The sequence below is a fragment of the Lissotriton helveticus genome, chromosome 1_1 (genome assembly GCF_964261635.1).
Source record: "Lissotriton helveticus chromosome 1_1, aLisHel1.1, whole genome shotgun sequence".
NCBI classification, from domain to species: Eukaryota; Metazoa; Chordata; class Amphibia; order Caudata; family Salamandridae; genus Lissotriton; species Lissotriton helveticus.
This window is the reverse complement of record NC_136057.1, coordinates 629,880,880-629,904,212: the sequence shown is the minus strand read 5'-3', so window position 1 is coordinate 629,904,212 and position 23,333 is coordinate 629,880,880. Positions and strand designations below refer to the sequence as shown.

At 43.3% G+C, this 23,333-nt stretch overlaps 2 long non-coding RNA genes across 2 annotated transcripts in view; both read right to left on the bottom strand.

Annotated features, from left to right (window-relative positions):
- LOC144770375 (uncharacterized) overlaps positions 1-23,333 on the bottom strand; it is a 110,685-nt gene that overhangs the window by 4,557 nt on the left and 82,795 nt on the right. The gene's annotated exons all lie outside the window — the stretch shown is intronic.
- Positions 10,559-12,286, bottom strand: LOC144770370 (uncharacterized). Its single transcript, XR_013598873.1, has 2 exons — positions 11,913-12,286; positions 10,559-11,141 (listed from the first exon to the last, which is right to left on the bottom strand). It is a non-coding gene; the product is annotated as an uncharacterized LOC144770370 (long non-coding RNA).

Here is a 23,333-nt window from a genome sequence, read left to right as displayed (position 1 = left end):
GCGATGTAACCGGAGGTTGACTGGGGGACAGATAAGATAGATTTCAAGAACTTATCCTCTGCCACCTGCATGGCCTTTACGTTTTTAAACCCCCAAAGATCTGCTCCGTACATGGCTAATGAGATACATTTGGCATCATATATCTTCAGCACCCCTTGCAACGGCTTCACCCCCAGTTTGCGAGCAAAACCCAAAACTGCCAAAATGGACCTGGCAAAAGCATTAAGTTTTGCTGCCAATTGGGGCAACCATGTGGACTTGTCATCAAAAGTAACCCCTAAATATGGAAATATGGAAACCCTAGACAAAACATTCCCTTCACAGTGCAAAGTTTTAATTCTTTTGGGTTTACTCCCCACAATCATTACATGTGATTTTGAAAAATTCACACTGAGATCCAACGCTTTCATAAAATCAGCAAATGAATTTAAAAGACATTGCAGCCCTACTGCTGTGCGTGCTATAAGAGCGGCATCATCCGCATAAAGTAATGCCGGGATGAAATGCTTGCCTGCCCTTGGTATATCCTTGCACACTTCAGTTAAAACAGAGCCTAGATCATTAATGTAAAGGGTAAAGAGTAGGGGGGCCAAATTACAGCCCTGCCTAACCCTATTAGTGATCCCAATCTTACCCGTACAATTACCCAAACGGTCATATCTAACTGTGGCCGAGAGGTCCCTATGGAGGTCGGCAAGGAAGTACACAATGTTTTTTTCCACGACAAGCTTAAGAAGCAACCCCCATAATTTGGACCTATTCACACGGTCAAAAGCCGAGGAAAGGTCCATGAAGGCTAAATATAGCGTGCCCCTATTGGCGATTGTGTATTTCCCAATTAATAGTTGGAGGTTAAGGCTTTGATCTATAGTGCCTCGTCCTTTCCTAAACCCAAATTGTAGGCCTGAAAGGGTATTTGTTTCAGCCAGCCAACCTGTAAGTATTCCTAAGACCACCCGACCTAGCACTTTCACAGCAGAATCAATTAGGGAGATTGGGCGATAACAGCTAAGTTCCCCTCTATTACCTTTCTTAAAAATGGGTATAATGACGGATTCAGACCAGGTGCCCGGAATACCTGATTTACATACCCTGTTAAAAACATTGGTTACAACTCTAGACCAGGTCTTGGCGTCTGATTTAAAGAGGTCGGCTGGGATGCCATCAGGGCCCGGAGCCTTGTTACATGTCATCTTCCTGATGGTGTCTGCCACCTCTGTCTCAGTAACCACTAAGGTATAGGAATCCACAATAGGGGTAGGTATAGCCACCTCCCCTGGGTGTTCCCCGTCATAAACTGACTTAAAATGAGAACACCACACTTGTTCCTGAATGCCACAATCCAGTTGGTCATTACAAGGATCATGGAAAAAGGGTTTGTTTACAACTGCCCAAAATTTGGAGCTATTCTTAAGAACATCTATGGAGGTTAATTCTTCCCAGGCCGCATCCCTAATTTCCCGTCTTCTGATTTCCAGTGCGTCTTTATAGGCTTTCCTTGATGAGGCCACAAGGGCCTTATCCACTGGTTTATGTTTCAGGGCCGCCATCAGCTTTTGATCAGCTGATGAACAGTTATGGTCAAACCAGCCCACCCCTGCAGGGTCCTTAGCTTTGCCTGGCCGTCTAAGATCGGCTGCGACCTGGGTACAGATTTTTGAGTATGCCTCTAAAACTTCTTCATTCCCTGCTTGCACGTTCATACATGTGTGCAGCTCAGTTCCTACCTTAGTTAATAGGTTGTTAAAAAAGTCTCCAGATACAACTCTGCTCCATCTAATTCTGCGGGCCTGGTCTGTCGGGCGGATGTCAGACTTGTCCGTCCTGTAATGGCCTGACTCTGGTTTTTTAATCAGGTCCATAAAGCAGGTATTTGACCGCTTTCTCAATTAGGGAGACAGAGGGTCACTTCTGTCGTCTCCCCCAGGGATTCAAGAATAGTCCAGGGCTATTTTCAGCCAGAGTAACAGTATGATGCAAACGTATGATGATGAGGCATTATCTTATGTCAATGACATCTATCTTACAGATGATGACTTGGACAGGCACTTGAACAGGGTGAACACCATAATACTTGGACTCGTCCCTGAAGGGTACAAATTCAACTTAAAAAAATCAAGAATTGCCCATCTCAACGTCCTATTCTTAGGATACAAACTTCCAAGTGAAGGAAAAAGCCTGGCAGTAAACTTTTTAGAAAAATGTGCACTGCTCCAACCTCCAAAAACGCTGAAAAACTTACAGTCAATTCTAGGATTCCAGAATTTCAGAAGAACTTACATTCTTAACTACGCAGAAAAGGTTAAACCTCTCTACGAATTAATCAAACCTGATTTCATACCTACTAATTGGACTCAAAAACACACAGAAATTTTGCGTTCAGTGCAAACAGACATGTTAGCAACAACCCATTTACAGACATGCATAAACGTACCCAATCTTGTAATCTGAATCATCCCAGTGAGATAAGGATTCACGTACCTAACTTTTAATGAAGGTGAAAAGGTACCAATAGCTTATAAATCACACTTGTACACACAAGCTGAAATGAAATTCACTTCAACAGAAAAAATTCTGACAGCGGTTCAAACTGCAGTAGCAAAAGAGAGAGCTCTTACACAGGAAAACGCATAAAGGTTGTTACTCCTGTACCTGCCTTAGAGACAGTGACAAAAGCGAGCATTCCAAAAGCAAAAGCTTTACATCCGATATGGATACAATGGGTTAATTCTCTTGCTACAAGAGACGTTGAATACGTTTTTGACCCCTACTTGAAAACTCAAGAATTTCTACAATACGAACAAGAATGTCCTCTGCCCGCTGAGATTCTGCCTCTAGAACATTACGGATGTATAATTTATACAGACGTATCAGCACAACCCGCAATTGGGGGGTAACAAGCTTCTAGTGCAGAGTGTGCGATTGTTAAAGGTCGCTGGTGCGATGGTAAATTCCGACCTATGGTCACAAAAGCTCAATCTCTAGGAGATTGTACAGCTCAGCGAGCTGAACTTCAAGCTTTCGAGATGGCGCTTGAAAATACCGTTCGCGAAATCCCCACACTCATAGTGTGCGATTCATATTACTGCATCCAATCTTATAATGAATACTTGCAGAACTGGGTTCAAAACGTTTCAAAGATGCAAAAGGTGGCACAATCAAGCATAAGTTGCTTTGGGAACAAGTAGTTTTATTACAGAAAGAACTACAAAAGACTCACGCGATCCATACACTGAGTCATCAGCATGATGGTGTTCACGTTGCAGGGAATTCATTGGCTGATGAAGCCTCGAAGGTAGCTGTGCAAAAGGCTCCCGTAGCTGCGATCACTCGTTCAAAAACAGAAATAGATGGCGAAACAATGCTAGCTGTCAATGCCACAAGCAAAGGCAGCGGTGCAGCGTTACCTCTAAACTATCCACTCGAATATTCATACATAATTGACGCAAACTCCGTTCCTTTTGCTCGAATCCCTGGAGTGGGGGATAGGGTAATTCCAAACAGGGAATGTAGAGGTGCTTTAATACAAGAAGCACATATGGGAGAGGGACTGATACATCAAGGGATCTCAAAATCTCTACTAGAATTAAAAGAGACGTACTGGTGGCCAGGGATGAATGCCCACATTTGCGAATTTGGAATTAATTTTGATGTCTGCTACAGAGATCATAGCATAGAGAGTCACCAGATACCTGACTACAGTGTAACCAGCCCAGTACAGACACCATTGTTAGACAGCATTAGACTTTCTACACGCAGACGTCACCATGGACGAATGCGGTCCCACAACTATTAGGACAAGATTCATTTGGATGTGGCCTCAGCGCTCGGCTGACGCCCGAACTGTTATACAAGATTTGCGGCATGCTACATTCTGACCAGGGTCCTGCGTTTAGCTCTCGAGCTTACAAGGAGGCCTTAGCCAGCTTGGGCGTAGCATTACGGTACTCAAGTCCATTCCATCCTGAGGGAAATTCGATTGTGGAAAGAAAAAAACGTGACATAAAGCAATCTATAACAGCAAGGGTATTAGGCTCGGGTGACGGGTGGGTGAAACATCTAATAAGTGTCCAACGTAGTCTTAACAATCTGCCAAGAAATTCTCTGGGTGGAATCACTCCATATGAAATCCTTTTTGGTACTAAAATGATTGTCGAAGACCTCGATCGTCATACTTCAGTGGTAGAACAAAAACCCTTTGATTTCAAAGACTGTTTGGCTGTTTTGCAGGACTTAAATGAAACAAGAAGTCTAAGCAACACATTACAGAAGCCAACGATCACTGAAGAAAAACCACCTGTCCCTGCAAGAGCTGTCTGGATTCCAAAGATTGGGGATCTGGTCAGAGAGAAAATAGCGGACAAGAAGGAATTTGGGCCTTCTTACAGAAATTTCAGTACCTATCTTAGCAATCCACGGATCAAGAACAGTGTTACTGCCGCCCCTTGCTGGAAGAAAGGAGAACCGGTTCGTATCAATTGACCTGGTAAAACCACACCATGTGGCTGATAATAAGTAGTAGGCCCAGTGGACTCCAAAGGTGTAGCAGATGACCAAATCTCGCTATTATCCAAGAGGTTCCAACTGAGAAACTCATCACCTTTGAAGAATCTGCAGTAAGAAAAGAAGGACTATGCAACAAAGCCATGGAACTTGTGCCTCTTGAAACCCAAATACCAGTTCGTCAAGAAACTCCCGTCTACAATGATGTAGCATCTCACTATACTAATATGTCAAGGGACCAAGCAGCTCCAGTGATTTCAAATAATCCGGATGCAATACCAACAACAATTGACAGAACTGCCTCTGGCTATTTCATAAATTTTCTGAGGATCCCAGTGAGCCTGAAACAACGCCAGCAAATAAAACTTTCAAGGAACAAGTAACAGAACTTTTTCACCAGCTTGCAAATACATATCTGGTTTCACCATGGGTTGATTTTTGGATTGTGTTAGGTGTACCTTTTCTCCTACTATGGCTCCTTCTTGTTTTAAGTTTGGGAAAGCTAATAGATGGAAAATATAGTAAAATGGACACAGCAAGTAAGAACATCAACTTGCTCCTGAAGCCACACAAATCATCTCATCGTGAACAAAGAGACCTGTCATCAGTGAACATCACAGCCGTTCCTCTACCTGTTGGTATAGCATGGGACAGAACTGATTATGACATTTACGGTCCAGTAGAGCTGTTGAAGATTGCACACCAATTTAAGGTTTCCTTGAGTGATTTTGTTTCACCCAGCACATTTTCTGATGATTGGGACTTTGAGACTGTTAATAACATGATGGCAGACTTAGAAATGTCAGCAAAATTTACAAAACATGAATACTTAGAAGGTTCATCAGATTATGAACAAATATATTGTTTTAATCATTATGGTCATCATTATTTGCACAAATCTGCAAACCCTAGAAATGTTTTTACTGATAATCAATGGGAACATTACCTGACGCCACCAAAGGGTAGCTCAAAAACATTTAATGAAAAATGTCCATACTTCTCAGGTTTTAATGTCACAAATCCAGAAACATTTCACTAAAAATGTTAATAAGACAGGAATGAAAAGTATGTTGACTAATACTAAGCAAATTTATTCTGCAGCCTTTTATGCTCAATTGTCCACATTAGGTTTTGACTTTTGGAAAGACAACATTGAGGCAAAAACTGTCTGGGGCACAAAAGACTGGCAGGTGCAAGGCTTAGAAGCCTTATTTAGAGCCTGCATCATCTCAGAACAAATAATGTTCTTAAATAAAACTGTCCAACAGACATCTTGTCTTGGCCTTGCTAAAAAAAAAGACAAACAAACCGTCCATACCTAAACCCACACCTGATAGTAATGGAACTGCAGATGAGGAGGTAGACGTAAAATATATTTTACAACAGAACAGAACTAATCTTGATTGGAAAACATGGTTAATTTGGCCCACAGGCACGAATAATTGTCAAGATAGATTCCTGAATAAGACACAAGGGGTTACAGTAACTAGGCCAGATCCAAGATATGTCCAGAGACAACATCCAGGGATAGTAACAACTTACAGTGTAGGAAAACTGTGCCTTGAGTGGCTACAAAAATCCGCAATCCCAGATATAAAACAACACTTAACTTTACTTAAAGACGGCGTTGATTTGAGAGATTTAACCACATCATAAACTTTTCATATACGCCGGTATTTATGCTGCTTATAATGAAGCCTGGAAAGTCATGCAAATGGAAATTGCAAAACGAATACGAGAAATTGATCGTATTAATTTAGAGAAAGCTCTCTCTGTAGTTGACAATGGGTTAAGGACTCTGTCATCCAGAATTTACTCTTTGGACAGCATTGTATCCTCAGTCGCTCCGGATCCGCCACGGATTCCACGTGGGGGTAGGTGTTGCAGGCTGAGACCGCACGCCGTAGGGGTCCCTGACTCCTCTGTGCAGGTCCCACAGGAGCAGACTGCGGGGCACCTTAGGGATACTCCCAGGGTCGCATTACTTGAAGCAGGACCATTTGGCCTGCTCATCACAGACCAACCAAGTCAAGGTTGTATACAAGCTTTTTAGTTCACTGTGTAGTACTAGTCACCAAGGTCCTGAAGAATTGCTAGTTTAGCATGAAACATGTCGACCTAACTAGAGGGTCGTAGATACCTCCGCCACTTACTTCCGTAGCGTTCTATCTCCCCTCCCACCTTTTTAACCAAGGGAGTCAGCCACGCTATTAAAAATCCTTGTGGAATCACCACCAGCTTCTCACGACTACACACTTCTTCTGCCCTCTCACACACATGCACCATATGGCTGGAACAAAAGATCTCCGCTAAAGAGCCCCTTCGCGGGTGCCCGTCAGACATTGCAGTGCCAGTCTGACGAGGAGCAGGACCCATATGATGAAGCATGACACCTAGCTTGCTGGGTGTGTGAGGGTTCTAGTTCCCAAGAGGGAAATCCCCTTTTCCTTCCCCTCTTGTCTTTCCCTATACACATACACACTCTTCCTTCTCAGTCTTTCTGGGGAACTCTGTGCTTTATTTTCCTAAACTATCTTCTGCCATGGACATAGTGGAACAGGACAGTCTCAATTGCGTTCTATAATGCTGCTAGGCTGGACGTTACAAAACATTCGTTCAGGCTATGTGCCTTGGCGTCTAATCAACACCACGTCATTGTTTACTGGATTTAACCTTACGGATAAAAAAATGTTTTTGGCACAGAGGGGAGCAGACTATACGGTGCTGAGCATAGAAAAACTGGAACAATTACTATTAACCGTTTCTGAGAAACCAGCCGTGGAATGGATAATACATGGCACCATCACAATACCAGTGACGATTTTCCAGTTTCAGTATTGCTTGAAACACATACCAGCAGGCCTGAATAAAAGGTTGGGTAAAGAATACATAAAGTCGACCTGGGATTTACCATACACACACAAATGTTGGAGAGGGAAAAGGAGGTATTTCTTAGTGGTAAAAATTGCAAAAGCACACTGAGCGGTACACTTTTATGTCAGGGTATTAATTTACATGGAGCCTGCAATGGTTCTCCGACCAACTTATCCTGCCACCTGCAGGATTCCCGGCAGCAGTGATAGATCCAATTTTTAGGCAGCTGTCCAATGGGAGCTACATAATGTTGAATGATCACAGCTGTTGTGGAATGATGACAGGAATAGCCTATCTCATTAGTGCGTCAGCCTGAGTCACTTGCTGTATGCAAGTAATCAATCAATCAATCAATCAATTTGTATAGCGCGCTACTCACCCGGAGGGTCTCAAGGCGCTTGGGGGGGGGTTCCGCTACTGCTCGAACAGCCAGGTCTTGAGTTGCTTCCTGAAGGAGAGGTGGTCCTGGGTCAGACGGAGGTGGATTGGGAGGGAGTTCCAAGTCTTGGCTGCCAGGTAGGAGAAGGATCTTCCTCCCATGGTGGTTTTTCGGATGCGTGGAATGGCGGCAAGGGCGTGGCTGGTAGATCGTAGCTGGTGGATGGGAGTGTAGAAGGTCAGGCGGTTGTTGAGGTATCTGGGGCCCAGGTCGTGGAGGGCCTTGTGTGCGTAGGTGAGGAGTCGGAACGTGATTCTCTTGCTGACGGGGAGCCAGTGCAGGTCTCTCAGGTGTCCGGAGATGTGGCTGTGTTGGGGGATGTCAAGGATGAGTCGTGCGGAGGCGTTCTGGATGCGTTGGAGTCTTTTCTGAAGTTTGGCTGTGGTTCCGGTGTAGAGGGTGTTTCCGTAGTCCAGTCGGCTGGTGACGAGTGCCTGGGTGACCGTATTCCTGGTTTCGGTGGGGATCCATCGGAAGATCTTTCGGAGCATGCGTAGGATGTTCAAACATGATGATGACACGGCGTTGACTTGTCTGGTCATCGAGAGGGAGGAGTCCAGGATGAAGCCCAGGTTGCGTGCGTGGTCCGTTGGCTTGGGTGCGTTGCCCAGGGCAGGGGGCCACCAGGAGTCATCCCAGGTGGAGGGGGACAGTCCGAGGATGAGGACTTCTGTCTTGTCCGAGTATTGTTTCCTATAACTAAGACAGACGGGTAGTCGCCACTATGGCCTTCACTGAACATCTCTTCTATACAAATTGATACTTTAAGCAGAATGAAAGCCATTCTTTTACAAAAAACTGTGGCATTGACCTCGTCCAGAGAGACGTATGATCTGCAAGTTGCAAGGTCCTCTGCGGAGATACATGCCCTATCATCAACAAACTGCCCCATACATTTCGTAGAAATGTTAGGTCGTATCTTAAACATGTCTGATACCAGTGGTATTGTACATGTATATAAGACGATTTTGTCGGGACTTTTAGCACCCTTTGAAGCAGTCCTAGGCATTTTTCCAAACTAACTTCATGCACTCTGTGTTCGGCGGCCTGCCTCTCATTTTGGGACTCGTACCAGGGATACTATTTTTTTTCCTTCTGCTCCGATATGGCAAGTCCAGTCACCAGCGATACCCAGATTACCATGGAGAACACTCTTCTGGCAATGCAGTACCGTGAGCGTATAACACAGATTCTTGGCTTGGCTCGTTTGAGAGATCTGAATACCACGTGGTTCCTATCGTTCAGACCAATCTGGCAAGATTGCATCTTACCTGTTCTACGATGCCTGCTTTGTGGAAAGGAATGCGTGTTGGATATTTGTCTGACACTTCCATCAGCACTGCCAACGGATGTTGACTCTTGGTTCGGTATCGACTCATGCATTGTGTTGTCCCCAGCGGCTACCAATCCTGATGACGGCATTCATTGAGGTCTCACCAGCTATTCCAGCTGAGGGTGAGATACGTGGACCAACAGGCACACAGGTACCATCTACTGCGAACATTGATAATGCGACTGACGCTGACGGCGATGCTTCTCATTTGTGTACGATTGATCTACTTAATGAAGTGGTTCAACTTTCACCTACTGTGGTAGATGATTTCTTTGCCAGCTTAGAAGATTTAGGGCCAGATGTAGGTAAAACTTATTTACCGATCCTTAATTACCGAATTTTACCGATTCGGTAAATAAGAATCGGTAAATAAGAAGGGGGGGTATGTAGGAACATCCAGATGTTCCAATTACCGATTCGGTAAGAATCGGTAAATAAGAATCGGTAAATTTTGAATCGGTAATTACCGATCGGTATTTACCGATCGGTATGGCCAATGCATTCCTATGGGGCAAAAGTCCCATAGGAAAGCATTGGAAATACCGATCGGTAAATACCGATCGGTAAATACCGATCGGTATTTCCCGCGTCGGCCAGCAACCAAAAGTGAAACTCAACACAACAGCCAATCAGCTGCAACCACCCTCCCCCTTCCTGGCAGGAAGTGTGCACACAGGCAGTTGCAACTAATTAGAAGGTTCTGGAAAGGCAGTTGGAGCAGAGAGACTGGGAGCAGCAGCAGCAGCAGGCAGAGCTTGTGAATTGAGAACACTTCAAAATGGAAAGCAGCAGGGAAAGTGAGCAGGCAGAAAGGAAAAGGAAACTTAAGTTCAGTGGTACTGAATTACAGGTGCTTGTTGAGGAGGTGGTCAAGGTACACCACAGACTTTTTGGTAAACTGTCCCTCACTGTGGCAGAATCCACAAAAAGGAAAATATGGCTGGACATCCTAGATAAAGTGAATGCTGTGGGAGTGACCACCAGAGTGACAGAAGACTTAAAGAAGAGGTTCTATGACCTAAGGAGCCTCACAAAGAAAAAATTGGCTGATCGCCACAAACAGTCACAGAAAACAGGTGGAGGAAAGAACACAGCACCCCCACTCACCGAGCTTGAGGAGCTGGTAGCCACAACCCTGGAGTCTGAAAGTGTCCATGGACTGGGAGAAGTGGACAGCTCGGCTAAATCTGCAAAAACAAAAGGTAAGATGCATGCACAGCAATCCCCCTCCCACCCCCATCCATCCCTCACCCCTTGCAGCTCAGTTACCCCAGTCCCATGGTGTGTGTGCAAAACTGTAGCAATGCATCATGGTACATGTAGTCAGTCTTTGACAGAACATGTGACATAGCACTGTAACCAACAAGTAATTTAAATGTTTGCAGACAAAATGAAGGGCAAGCAGCATGTTCAAAGTGCAAATTGATATGTTTAATTGTAGTGGCTGTGACACATTAGCACCTAGCTGATATGTGCCCATATGTCCACAGGTCACACATCCAGAAGGCAGTCCGAGGAGGCAGAAGGCACGGCACCCCAGAGGGATGACAGTCAGGATCCAGGGCCCAGTGCATCCCAGGACACAGGGGTTCCGAGTGGGCAGCCACCCTCCCAAGCAACAGACATCAGTGAGGAAATGCATGGATCCCCAATTCCCTCACAGTCACCACTATTGGTGTCATCACCAGAAATGCCTGCATCCCTTGAATTGGTAACACCTGTTGCACACCCTAGCAGGAGGCATGTTGTTTCCCCACTGCTGCAAATGGAGATAGGTGCTGAGGAAATGGTGGGTGTAGAGTCACATGACTTGTCTGAGGCTGACATCACTGCCACACTGCAGCCCGGCACAGAGCCTGTACCACCTACCACTAGAAGGCGCACAGTCCAAGTAAGGGGTGCAGGTGCACGTGGGGAGGGGTCCAGTGTCTTCCAAGGCCTGGAGGGATCGATGGTCAGGATACAGAGGATGCAGGGCAAGGGCATCATGGCCTGTCAGAGACAAATGAGAAACATGAACATTAACATTCAGGACATTGGCAAGGGCATACAAGAGCTTGTGGAGGTGAACAAGTGCATGGCAACAGGCATACAGCAACTGTGCACTAAACTTGACTCTGAAATTGCTGCAAGGCGCAGGGACAAGCAGCGAGCACAGAGGGCAGAGAAATCCTTACACCGCCTGGCAACAGCCACATCCCTGCTATGCAGGCGTAGCATCAATAGCCAGGAAGTCCTGACTAATAATACCAACCAGTTAACAAGGGGCATAGCTGGAATGACTGGTGCGCTGGAGGCCCTACTCAATGCACAAAGTGCACAAAGTTCTGCTCTTGACGTGCCGGACAGTGAACCTAGCACCAGTAGGAGCAGCACAGCTAGCCCACATGGTGTTGAGCCAAGGAGGAGCAGCAGGCGACAGGGTGAGGCTACAGGCCAAACGCCCAGTGTACAGGCTGAGCCACAAACACCTGGCAGTGCAAAGCGTGGCCGAAAATGAACATTTTTTACTATGGCCTACTGCCTGTGGACATTTGTTTATTTAGTTGTTAAAGTTACATTTGCACATTTGTGCCATTTAAACAAGCCTAGTGACAATATGCAACTATGGTGGGTGGGTTCAAGACCTGTCTGAGTGTGTTTGCTCACTGTGAGCATTGATGTAAAATGCTTACTGTTGCTCTTTTTTTCTTTACCATCTGTTTATGGGACCTAAATAAACAGAAGCTTGTGCTTTGACTATAGCTCAGTGTCTTCACTTACTCAGAAATAGTTGCGTGTAATCTCCTCACGTCTGTATCTGCCATCACTTGGTGTTGACACTCCTGCAGGATGTCTTTCAGGCACAGCATTGTCGTCGTCGTGATCCTCATAGTCACTTAACTCCACCTCAGTCCCCTTCTTAACAGCCAGATTGTGCAACATGGCACAGGCAGCAATGATCTTACAGCATGTGATGGGGGTATACTGCCTTGCACCTCCACTCTTGTGCAGGCATCTAAACCTGCTCTTCCAAATTCCAAATGTTCTCTCAACAACATTGCGTGTGCGCTTGTGTGCCCGGTTGTACCTCCTTTGGCTGGGTGTTGAGGGGTTGAGGTAGGGGGTTAGTATGAATGAGCGAAGGGCATATGCACTGTCTCCTGGAAAGAAAAGGGAATAATTTACTCACATGCATACATGTACTGCTAATTGCAATAGGTCTAATATGTGTTGCACACTGTGTCTTACCTAGGAGGTAGCCTTCACCAAATTCCCCTGCAGTCAGCCGTTCATAGATGCCACTGTTCTGAAATATATATGAATCATGGGTACTTCCCGGGAATTTTGCTACAAGGTCTGTGATGTAGTGCTTAGCATTGCAAATCACCTGCACGTTGATGGTGTGGGTTGATTTCCTATTGCGGTAAATGTATTCTGTGGCAGCAGGGGGACAAATGGGGATGTGTGTGCCATCAATGCATCCGATGATATGGGGAAATCCTGCCATCTGGTAGAAGTCCGATTTGGTTTGAACCAGTTCTGCATGGGTGGATGGAAAAGAAATGTAATGGTCCATCCTGTGCAACATGGCGTCTAGGAATCTGTGAAAAAACCTTGAGAGGCTGCTCTGGGTCACCCCTCCCACCACAGCAACCACGCTCTGGTAGCTCCCTGACGCCAGCAGGTGGATGCTGCACAGCACCTGTACATGTGCTGGTATTGCATGTGCCCTTGGGGTGGGGTGCTCCAACAGAGGTTTGAGGTCCCTGATGAGTTCCATGATGGTGTCTGGAGCCAACCTGTACCTTTGCACAATCTCTTCCTCTGTGAGCATGAACAGGGTCACCCTCTGCCTGTAGACCTGCTCCTGTCTCAGCCATTCCCTCTCTCCTTCCTCCTGTAGCCGTAGCCGTCTTGCAATTACATAGAATGCCGCCATTTTGCAAACAGAATTGCATTTTGGGTCCTTTTTTATAGGCTGTACCTGGTTAACACCTGATTTGAATCCATGGTAAATACCGACTCTTAAATACCGATTTGGGCCCATAATCGGTATTTCAGAGCCTCCCTACATCTCAAACTTCAATTTTACCTATTCTTAATTACCGAATCGGTATTTTACCGATCGGTAAAGTTACCGATCGGTAACTTTGCCGATCGGTAACTTTACCGATCGGTAACTTTACCGATCGGTAACTTTACCGATCGGTAACTTTACCGAATCGGGAAATTTACCGATTCGGCCTATTTTCTGTCACCTACATGCCGATCTCCAAATACCGGTCGGTAACGGCCGAATTCGGCCGTTTCCGACCGGTATTTGGCTACCTACATCTGGCCCTTAATGTTTTCTCCTGACACCGAGATTAACTTTTGAGATAAGCACACAGCGTTCTATCAACTTTGGATTCGACCTTCATTTTTCAAAACAAAAACTTCAAACTTTGAAACTGTATTTTTCTACGATTTGATTGGACTTTTTTCCAAAATTGAACTTTGGCAAAAAGTAATCTGCTTTAAGTAGAACTATTCTTAGAGAACAAGAATTCTTTGAATACTTCCTAGAAACAATATTGACCTTATCCAGAAACCAAAACAGTTTACATATTATGCTATGGGATGGTCTCAACCTTTTTTCTTCTGTATTTAAGAGCCATTTCATAAATGTCATTTTTATGATTCATTCAGTAAGCATTGCCAATATCATACTTCATACTTAAATTGGACTCATTGCTTTCAAATGCGTACAGTGCAAATGCTCATTTTCGTGTGCAACCATTTCAAATGCATCTTTATGTATTTTTGGATGGGATTGTAAACATATGCTTTAAATATGTTTTAGTGCTTGAATTTAGTAATGTCAAACATAATAAAGTGGAGTGGGTGTTGCATAGCATTTTAGGACCCTAGTGTAATTTTCCCGATTCATGCCCTTATATAGGTATAAATCACCTTGTCCTTATATAGGCATTGAATTCACAACCATATGTAGACATAACCAATCCAGTCCAAATACGGCATGGCTACTTCCACTAGTTCCGAAAAGCCACAACGATTTCTTGGAAAACTCGGCTTCAGCAGTTAGGGACTTCCCCTTGCTTGAATATTGATTTGTCCATGAACTCATGGAGTTTTGATGACGTTATTATGTCCAAATGTACGTCAAACTCGGCACCTTCAAGGTATAAATATTCCCACACTTGCCATAGCAAACACACGGTGATTTGGAGCAGTTCGACTATCTATTTGCCCGACGCATCTTGCTACAGCAAGTGCCGAAGGAAGCCTACCCTCCAGCAGACGCACTGAGAGAAACGCTGTCTTTTCTCTTGCCGAGAAATCCAGCTCCAGTGTTTCCAAGCTCCCCTTGCGGTGTGTTGGGAAATAGAGTCCGGAGACAAAGAGATACCAGACCTCCTTCATTCTAAAACCATGGTACGGAGCTGATTTGACCCTAAGAGAAATCTTGGATAGATTCTTGGCAAAGGAATACTATACTTATGCTACACCTCACTTACTTCTTCCCTCGTACTAGACTTAGGTTAGGTACATCGGGGTAGGCGTATTTTAGAGGCACCAGTTGAGTACTTTTAGTCTTTATTTATTTATGTATGTATTTTATGGCTTAGAAACCATACCATGCTTTTACAGTGTTATTTTATAATACTATTCTTGCTGTATGCATTATACTTTACAGCCAGTATTACGATTGTAGCAGTTAATTTCTTCTGCATGAGAAAGAAGACTGTTCAATAAATACTTTTATTGAAAACGCCCGTCTCTCTATTTCTCTGCACCTCTGGTGAAACGAAGCATGCACGAATGACTGAATAAAATATCTATCTATTGTTTTCAGGACTCTGAAGATACGTTTTATCTTGGGGAAGCAAAGTTGTCATGTTTATGCGGTTGTCAAAAACTAATCCCTTCTTGTTTATTCAAGAAAGTTTCTAGTGACCTCTGAGCTAGCTGGCACTCACAATTAAGTTTAATATATTCGATAGAGACCTAGTAGAACATAAGTCCTACCTCACATCTATAGGATATATTATTCCAATGCGCAGAGCTTATTGGGAATATAGGAACAACACTACACTCCTACATATTGCTGATGAAATAGGGGGTAACAAATATAAACGCCACCTTTTGTTTCTGGGCCTCACCATCGCAAAGAAAGACATAGCCCGACTATGGAAAGTAACCAACCCTTCACTGATGGGTGTATGGAAGAAAGGTCTTGATTTCTGCATGGGCCTGGAACGCCCAGTATTCATCGCCCAAGGATGCCCACAAAAACATACCGAAATATGGCAGCGCTGGGCAGATTACATCGGTATTCTGTCCCTCACACTCACTACTGGACACATACGACACGCCCTAACTGAGGTATAGACATTGATTATAGATCACACATTAAATACAAGAGGTTGATTGGATGTGATTGGGAACCTGCAAGACAACATAATGGGATTATCGCATGCATTGTGTTATTACTGTTTACTATTGCTTAGTTGATGATGTACCGGTTATTTAATGTACGCCATATATATGTACATCATCAATATGCTTATGCTGAATGGGCCCAATGGGTCAAATATGGCTTCTAAATGCTAACAAAATATGTTGTTTATATATTATATAAATAAATAAATATTATATATATATATAAATATATATATATATATATATATATATATATATATATATCAGGAACACCTCCTCCCACCGTTTGTGAAGAATATATATATATATATATATATATATAAAACCTACTGGCGGTCGCCAGTAGGTAGTTATAGTTAGGATTGTTTTCCATAGGGAAATCGCAACATTCTATTGGGAATAACTTTGGCGCCGGTTGAGGAATCTGCCTGAAATTTTCCTCAACGTTGCCTCGCGGCGCTCCGGTCCTTCCCTGAAAGTTTGGGGGGATCCGTCAAGCGGGGGCCGAGATAAAAGGGGGGGTCCCAAAACGTGTTTTCCCCATGTTACTTTCCATAGGGCGGTCGGACTCACTTTTAGCTCGAACGGCTGAATGGATTTTCACCAAACTTGGCAAAATTGTAGGGACTGGTAGCCCGATGTGCCTTTGCTATGTCTCAAGATATGTGCTCCAGTGGATTTTGAGTAATTTAGGTTCAAAAAAATATATATATCTATAGCCGCGCCCCAGTACGCGCACCGGGGAGCGCTCCGGGCACGCCACGCGACTTGCGCACGGAAAGCTGATTGGCTCTCGGGTGTCTGTAAACAATCCAAACAGTCCGGAGCGGCCGCCATCTTGTGTCTCGGTAGGATCGAGACACAAGAGGTGGCAAAAACAAAGGGGGAAATAACTAAAAGGGGGCAGGTTAGACCCCCCCTGACCCCCTAGGTTTGATGTGGGGGCCATAAAAGGGTCCTGCGGGTGAAAAAAAATGTTCTCATTTTTTTTCGATTTTCGCGGGGGGAGCGCCCGGTATGCGCACCGGGGAGCATACCAGGGAGCGTACTTTGGGGAAAAATAGTGAAAATAGTAGTGTAAAAAAATCATTTTGAGTGATTAGAGGTAGGGTAGCTCTGAAAAGAGCTTTTGGGTTCTGTGGCTGTTTTAGGTACCTACAAGTACGTCCCATACACACCCACACCCCCACAGCCACACACTCCTCACACACGCACACCTCCACCTCCACCCAAACACCACACACCCCCACACCGACACCTTACACATCCACACCCACACCTCACCCCCTCCAACACACACACACACACACACGCGCACACACACACACACACACACACAGATACCTCACAGACACACCCCACACATCCCACACACACACCTCCCTCCCCCCCACACACACACACACCTCACAGACACACCCACACATCCCACACATATACACACATTCTACACACATACCCCCCACACCCACACACTTCCCACACACACCCACACCTCCACCTACACTCAAACACCCCACACACCCACACACACACCTTACACCCCCACACCCCCACCCACACCCACATACCCCACACACCTACACACACCTCACACCCCCAGACACACACACACACACCTCACAGACACACCCCACCATCCCTCCCCACACCTCCCCCCCCACACATGGGGAAAACTCAGTGAAACAGTAAAATAATAATTTAAAGTGCTTAGAGGTAGGGTAGCTCTGAATAGAGTTGTTGTGTTGTGTTGTGTGGGTGATTTAAGTACCAACATGTAGGTACCAATGCAGAGTCTTAAATTCAATGTACACCTTTTTTTCTGTAGATATCTTGCATGTTGTTACAGAAGTTATTGTGGTATATGGAATCCATACCATAGTCTGTCAGGAAAGCAGAAACAGATCCTTTAAGTACTCCCTGAGAAGACCTAGGGGATCATGGGTAGTCTACCCTGCTCCGTTATGATGATTTAAAATTGCACAGTATACTGTTTCACTTTATACTATAATATAAATATAAATCCTTTAAGTACTCCCTGAGAAGACCTAGGGGATCATGGGTAGTCTACCCTGCTCCCTTATGATGTTTTATAATTGCACAGTATACTGTAAGTTTCACTTTATACTATAATATAAACATAATCATTTTGGTAGTACTTCATGAATTAGATATAAAAATGAATAATGTCTCAAACAATTTTTAATTATTAAATAAAAATTTATTGGTTAGAATTTTCATAGTTCAATAAAACCTCCAGCATTAGATCATCTGGAATCTCCTCAAAAATGCATGTTTCTATATCTTGTAAACATTCAATAAATTGTTGATCCAAAGACTGATCCATAAAATCTTCTTCAACAAAATCTTCATTAAGAATCTCCTCATATGTAATCTTGAAGGAAAGATTGATGTTTTCTTGCTCCCCTTCCATTTTTTTGCTGTAAATTGCATAAAAAATAACTATATCAGTAGAGTTAGGGCACTGTTGGGTTTAAGTTCAGACAGGTAGTTCTGATTTTTTAACAGTGAAGTTAACTTTGGGCAGTGTATGGTAACAGGCAGGAAGTAGAAATATAAAAAAGTGCCTGTGAAGAAGCGTAAGTAAATTCATAATTATAGCAGAGAAGCCTAAGTCAATCCATAAATATAACAGAGGAGCCTATCTCTATCTATAACTATAGCAGAGGGACAGTAAATAACTATCAGAAAACGTTTTTACAAATTAACTTAAAGTGCCCCTTACAAATGATCAACTTACTTTACAGAGAGGTGAAGAAGACAAAATGCGAAAATCCTTTCAAGATGTACCTCAGGTAGTTGTAGTCAAAATGGCCGTGTTTCCCTCTCATTTTTCATTTATATTCATGTACATAACCAATCAAATCTCAGGAAAAAAAAGTAGAAAATGAAGGTAACATTTTAATTGGTTGTAAATTCTAACACTTCAGATGTGTTTTTGTCATGTAATTTACCTCAGGATATTTAGACAATGCTACAGCTGAAATGGCTCAATGGAATTCCACTAAATTTGGGAAAATGGTAGGGATTGGTATGTAGTAGGGCCTATTCTATATTTGGTGAAAGTGTCTCCAGTGGTTTTTATGTAAATTAACTCTTAACATTTTTTGGGAGCGCTTCCCGGTGCGCGCCCCGGTGCTCGTACCGGCAGCGCTACTGGAGTCCTCCATCTTGTGTTTCGGTAGATTTGAGACACAAGATGGAGGACAAACAACGTTGGGAATGGGTAAAAGGGGGCACGGTCGACACTCCCTGACCCCCTAGGTTTTCTGAGGGGGGCTTAGGAGGCCCATATAGGCCCAAAAAACCCAATTTGTTTTTAAATTTTCGCGGGGGGATCGCCCGGTACACGCACCGGGAAGCGTACCGGGGAGCGTACTTTGGTGAAAAACAGTGAAAAAAGTTAGAGTAAAATAATCATTTTGAGTGATCAGAGGTAGGGTAGCTCGGAAAAGAGCTTTTGGGTTCTGTGGCTCATTTAGGTACCTACAAGTAGGTTCCAATGCACAGTCTTATATTCAGGAGGAATATTCTATTCCCCTCATCTGAGAAGTGCACACCATCTCCTCTGTAGATATCTTGCATGTTGTAACGCAAGTTGTTGTTGTATATTGAACCCATTCCATAGTCTCTCATGTAAGCAGAAACAGATGTATTCACATGTTTCCGTGCTTTCTCAAATTGTGGACAAAATTGGTTGGACCACTTCCATTTCTGTCTTAGGCATATATTGGAATATACCAAGGCAGTTTGAGGAAAAAGTGCCATCAATTGCTCAAAGGTGTCCTTTAAAAGCATTTCCAGACCTACCCCAGTCAAAGTGCCTAAGTCATTTCCACCACAGTGCAGAATTATGAGGTTAGGGTGTGGCAGATGCAAAAAGGTTTTCACCAATGGTATCAATTGATGACATCTCAATCCTCTTTGGCCAATCCATTTTATGTCTACATTTGGTAAGTCAAGGTTGTGAAAATTTCTGGTAGCTGCATACCTTTGAGCCCAGTGGATGTAGCTATGTCCAATAATCCAGACAGAATACATGGTAAGAGGAGGTTCTGGTGCAGTCAGATGAAGTGTGGGAATGAAGGGGCAGTTGGAACAGTATGAGTTTGCAAAAAAAAAAACTGTGGAGTATCAGTGCTCTTCAATCACAAGCAATGATTGGTGGATTCAGATAGTTGAAAACTGGAAGTTAGGGTGCATGGTTCTGTTCTGTGAAAGAAGCAATTTGAATGGTTAAGAAAAAGTCATTTAAAGAAAGATTGCAGCGGATAAGCTGGTGTATTGAGAGGTCAAACATCCTTGCTTAGTTCATTTGCAACATTGTAGAATAAACTTTTAACCCTGAGAGCTCAGTGAGGAGGGAGTTGCTATGGTAACAGGTAGAAAAGGCTGAGGGGGGGAAGGGTGTTGGTTTGAAAATAGAGAGGGAAGAGTTTTGATTGGTTACCATGTGCAATATGTGTGTAGAATTAGAGGTTCTCTGTGCCATTCATGGTTGCAGTGCCTGGAGTACTTACCTTTTGCTCTGCTAAAGAAATATTGGTGTGTGTGTCTGACACTGTTCTCAATCTCCTAAAGCATTTGTAAAGGTGAGTAATGATTCATTTAATATACATAGAGACTTGTATACTCTATGGATAAGATTTGGAAGCAAATTGTAGTTTTTTAATGTTGCTTTGTGTCATGCTTTTTGATAATGCTTGGTAAAAAGTTTTTACTGCATAGAGGAATTGTATTTTGTAAAATTGTGAAGTTTCAGTAGTGACATGGAATGCTTGTACATAGGACCTGTGCTGTGTTTAATATATGTGATGTCAAAAACGATTTTGGGGAAAACGAATGGCTTTTACATTTTTGAGAAGCAATAAAGAGTGTCTGCATGCTTAAAGAAAAAAATTTGACCCTTTCACAATGATGTTACCTGTGTTAACTCAGTGTAGGAAGCACATTGAGTTTCTTTGCATAGAGGAATTGTATTTTGTAAAATTGTGAAGTTTCAGTAGTGACATGGAATGCTTGTACATAGGACCTGTGCTGTGTTTCTTAAATGTGATGTCAAAAACGATTTTGGGGAAAATGAATGGCTTTTGCATTTTTGAGAAGCAATAAAGAGTGTCTGCATGCTTAAAGAAAAAAATTTGACCCTTTCACAATGATGTTACCTGTGTTAACTCAGAGTAGGAAACACATTGAGTTTCTTTGCTGTTGGATTGTGTCATTTTTTTTGATAATGGTTGAATTTCAGTAGTGAAATTGAATGCTTGTACATAGGACCTATGCTGTGTTTCTTAAATTAGATGTCAAAAACGATTTTGGGGAAAATGAATGGCTTTTACATTTTTGAGTAGGAATAAATAGTCTCTGCATGCTTAAAGAAATACATTTGACCTTTTCACAATGATGTTACGTGTGTTAACTCAGTGTAGGAAGCACATTGAGTTTCTTTGCATAGAGGAATTGTATTTTATAAAATTGTGAAGTTTCAGTAGTGACATGGAATGCTTGTACATAAGACCTGTGCTGTGTTTCTTAAATGTGATGTGAAAAACGATTTTGGGGAAAATGAATGGCTTTTACATTTTTGAGAAGGAATAAAGAGTGACTGCATGCTTAAAGAAATACATTTGCCCCTTTCACAATGATGTCACCTGTGTTACCTCAGATTAGGAAGTAGATTGTGCAGATGAGGTGAGGCATGTCCAGAGGTACAGAGGAGGTGAGGCCTTTGTTCAAGACTGTAGTGGGAGAGAGGGCTTTCCTGGGGAGCATAGGTGGTGAGGCTTGTGTCTAAGAGTGCAGTGGACAAGGCTTCATGAAGCCTATCCCCGACTGCACTCTTAGACACAGGCGTCAATTTGACTCTTTACAATGATGTTACCTGTGTTAACTCAGTGTAGGAAGCACATTGAGTTTGTTTGCATAGAGGAATTGTATTTTGTAAAATAGTGAGGTTTCAGTAATGACATGGAATGCTTGTACATAGGACCTGTGCTGTGTTTCTTAAATGTGAAGTCAAAAACGATTTTGGGGAAAATGAATGGCTTTTACATTTTTGAGATGGAATAAATAGTGTTTTCATGCTGAAAGAAATAAATTTGACCTTTTCAGAATGATGTTACCTGTGTTAACTCAGTGTAGGAAGCACATTGAGTTTCGTTGCATAGAGGAAATGTATTTTGTAAAATTGTGAAGTTTTAGTAGTGACATGGAATGCTTGTACATAGGTGCTGTGCTGTGTTTCTTAAATGTGATGTCAAAAACGATTTTGGGGGAAATGAATGACTTTTAGATTTTTGAGAAGGAATAAATAGTGTCTGCATGATTAAATAAATATATTTCAACCTTTCACAATAATGTCACCTGTGTTACCTCAGATTAGGAAGTAGATTGTGCAGTTGGGGTGAGGCATGTCCAGAGGGACAGAGGAGGTGAGGTCTGTGTTCAAGACTGTAGTGGGAGAGAGACCTTTCCTGGGGAGTATAGGTGGTGAGGCCTGTGTTTAAGAGTGCAGTGGACTAGTCTTTATGAAGCCTATCCCCCACTGCACTCTTAAACACAGGTCTCACCTTCTTTGTACCTGTGGACAGACCTCTCTTCAATACAGACCTCACCTCTCCTGGACCCCTAGACAATCCTCACCTTATCTGCAACCCTGAATAGAATTCAACTAATCTGTATCCTTAGACAGGCCTCAGCTTATTTACACCCTTGGACATGCGTCACCTCATCTGCACCCAGTTACCATCATTTATACTCAATACATTGAGGCCTGTCCAGAGGACACAGATGAGGTAAGGCTTGTCCAAGGGTCAGAGGAGGTCAGTCCTCTCCACTGTACTCATGGACACTGAATGCTTGTACATAGGACCCGCAGTGTGTGTCTAAAATGTTATTTAAAAAACGATTTTGGTGCAAATCAATGAGTTTTAGATTTTTGAGAAGGAATAAATAGTGTCTGCATGATTAAATACATATATTTCATCCTTTCACAATAATGTGACCTGTGTTACCTGAGATTAGGAAGTAGATTATGCAGATGAGGTGAGGAATGTCCAGAGGGACAGAGGAGGTGAGGCCTGTGTTCAAGACTGTAGTGGGAGAGAGGCCTTTTCTGGAGAGCGTAGGTGGTGAGGCCTGTGTCTAAGAGTGCAGTGGACTAGGCTTTATGAAGCCTGTACTCCACTGCACTCCTAGACACAGGTCTCACCTTCTTTGTACCCGTGGACAGACCTCTCTTCCACTACACTCTTCAATACAGGCCTCACCTCTTCTGCACCCCTAGACAATCCTCACCTCATCTGCAACCCTGAATAGACTTTAACTAATCTGTATCCTTAGACAGGCCTCAGCTTATTTACACCCTTGGACATGCGTCACCTTATCTGCACCCAGTTACCATCAATTATACTCAATACATTGAGGCCTGTCCAGAGGACACAGATGAGGTAAGGCTTGTCCAAGGGTGAGAGGAGGTCAGTCCTCTCCACTGTACTCATGGACACTGAATGCTTATACATAGGACCTGCAGTGTGTGTCTAAAATGTTATTTAAAAAACGATTTTGGTGCAAATGAATGAGTTTTAGATTTTTGAGAAGGAATAAATAGTGTCTGCATGATTAAATACATATATTTCATCCTTTCACAATAATGTCACCTGTGTTACTTCAGATTAGGAAGTAGATTGTGCAGATGAGGTGAGGCATGTCCAGAGGGACAGAGGAGGTGAGGCCTAT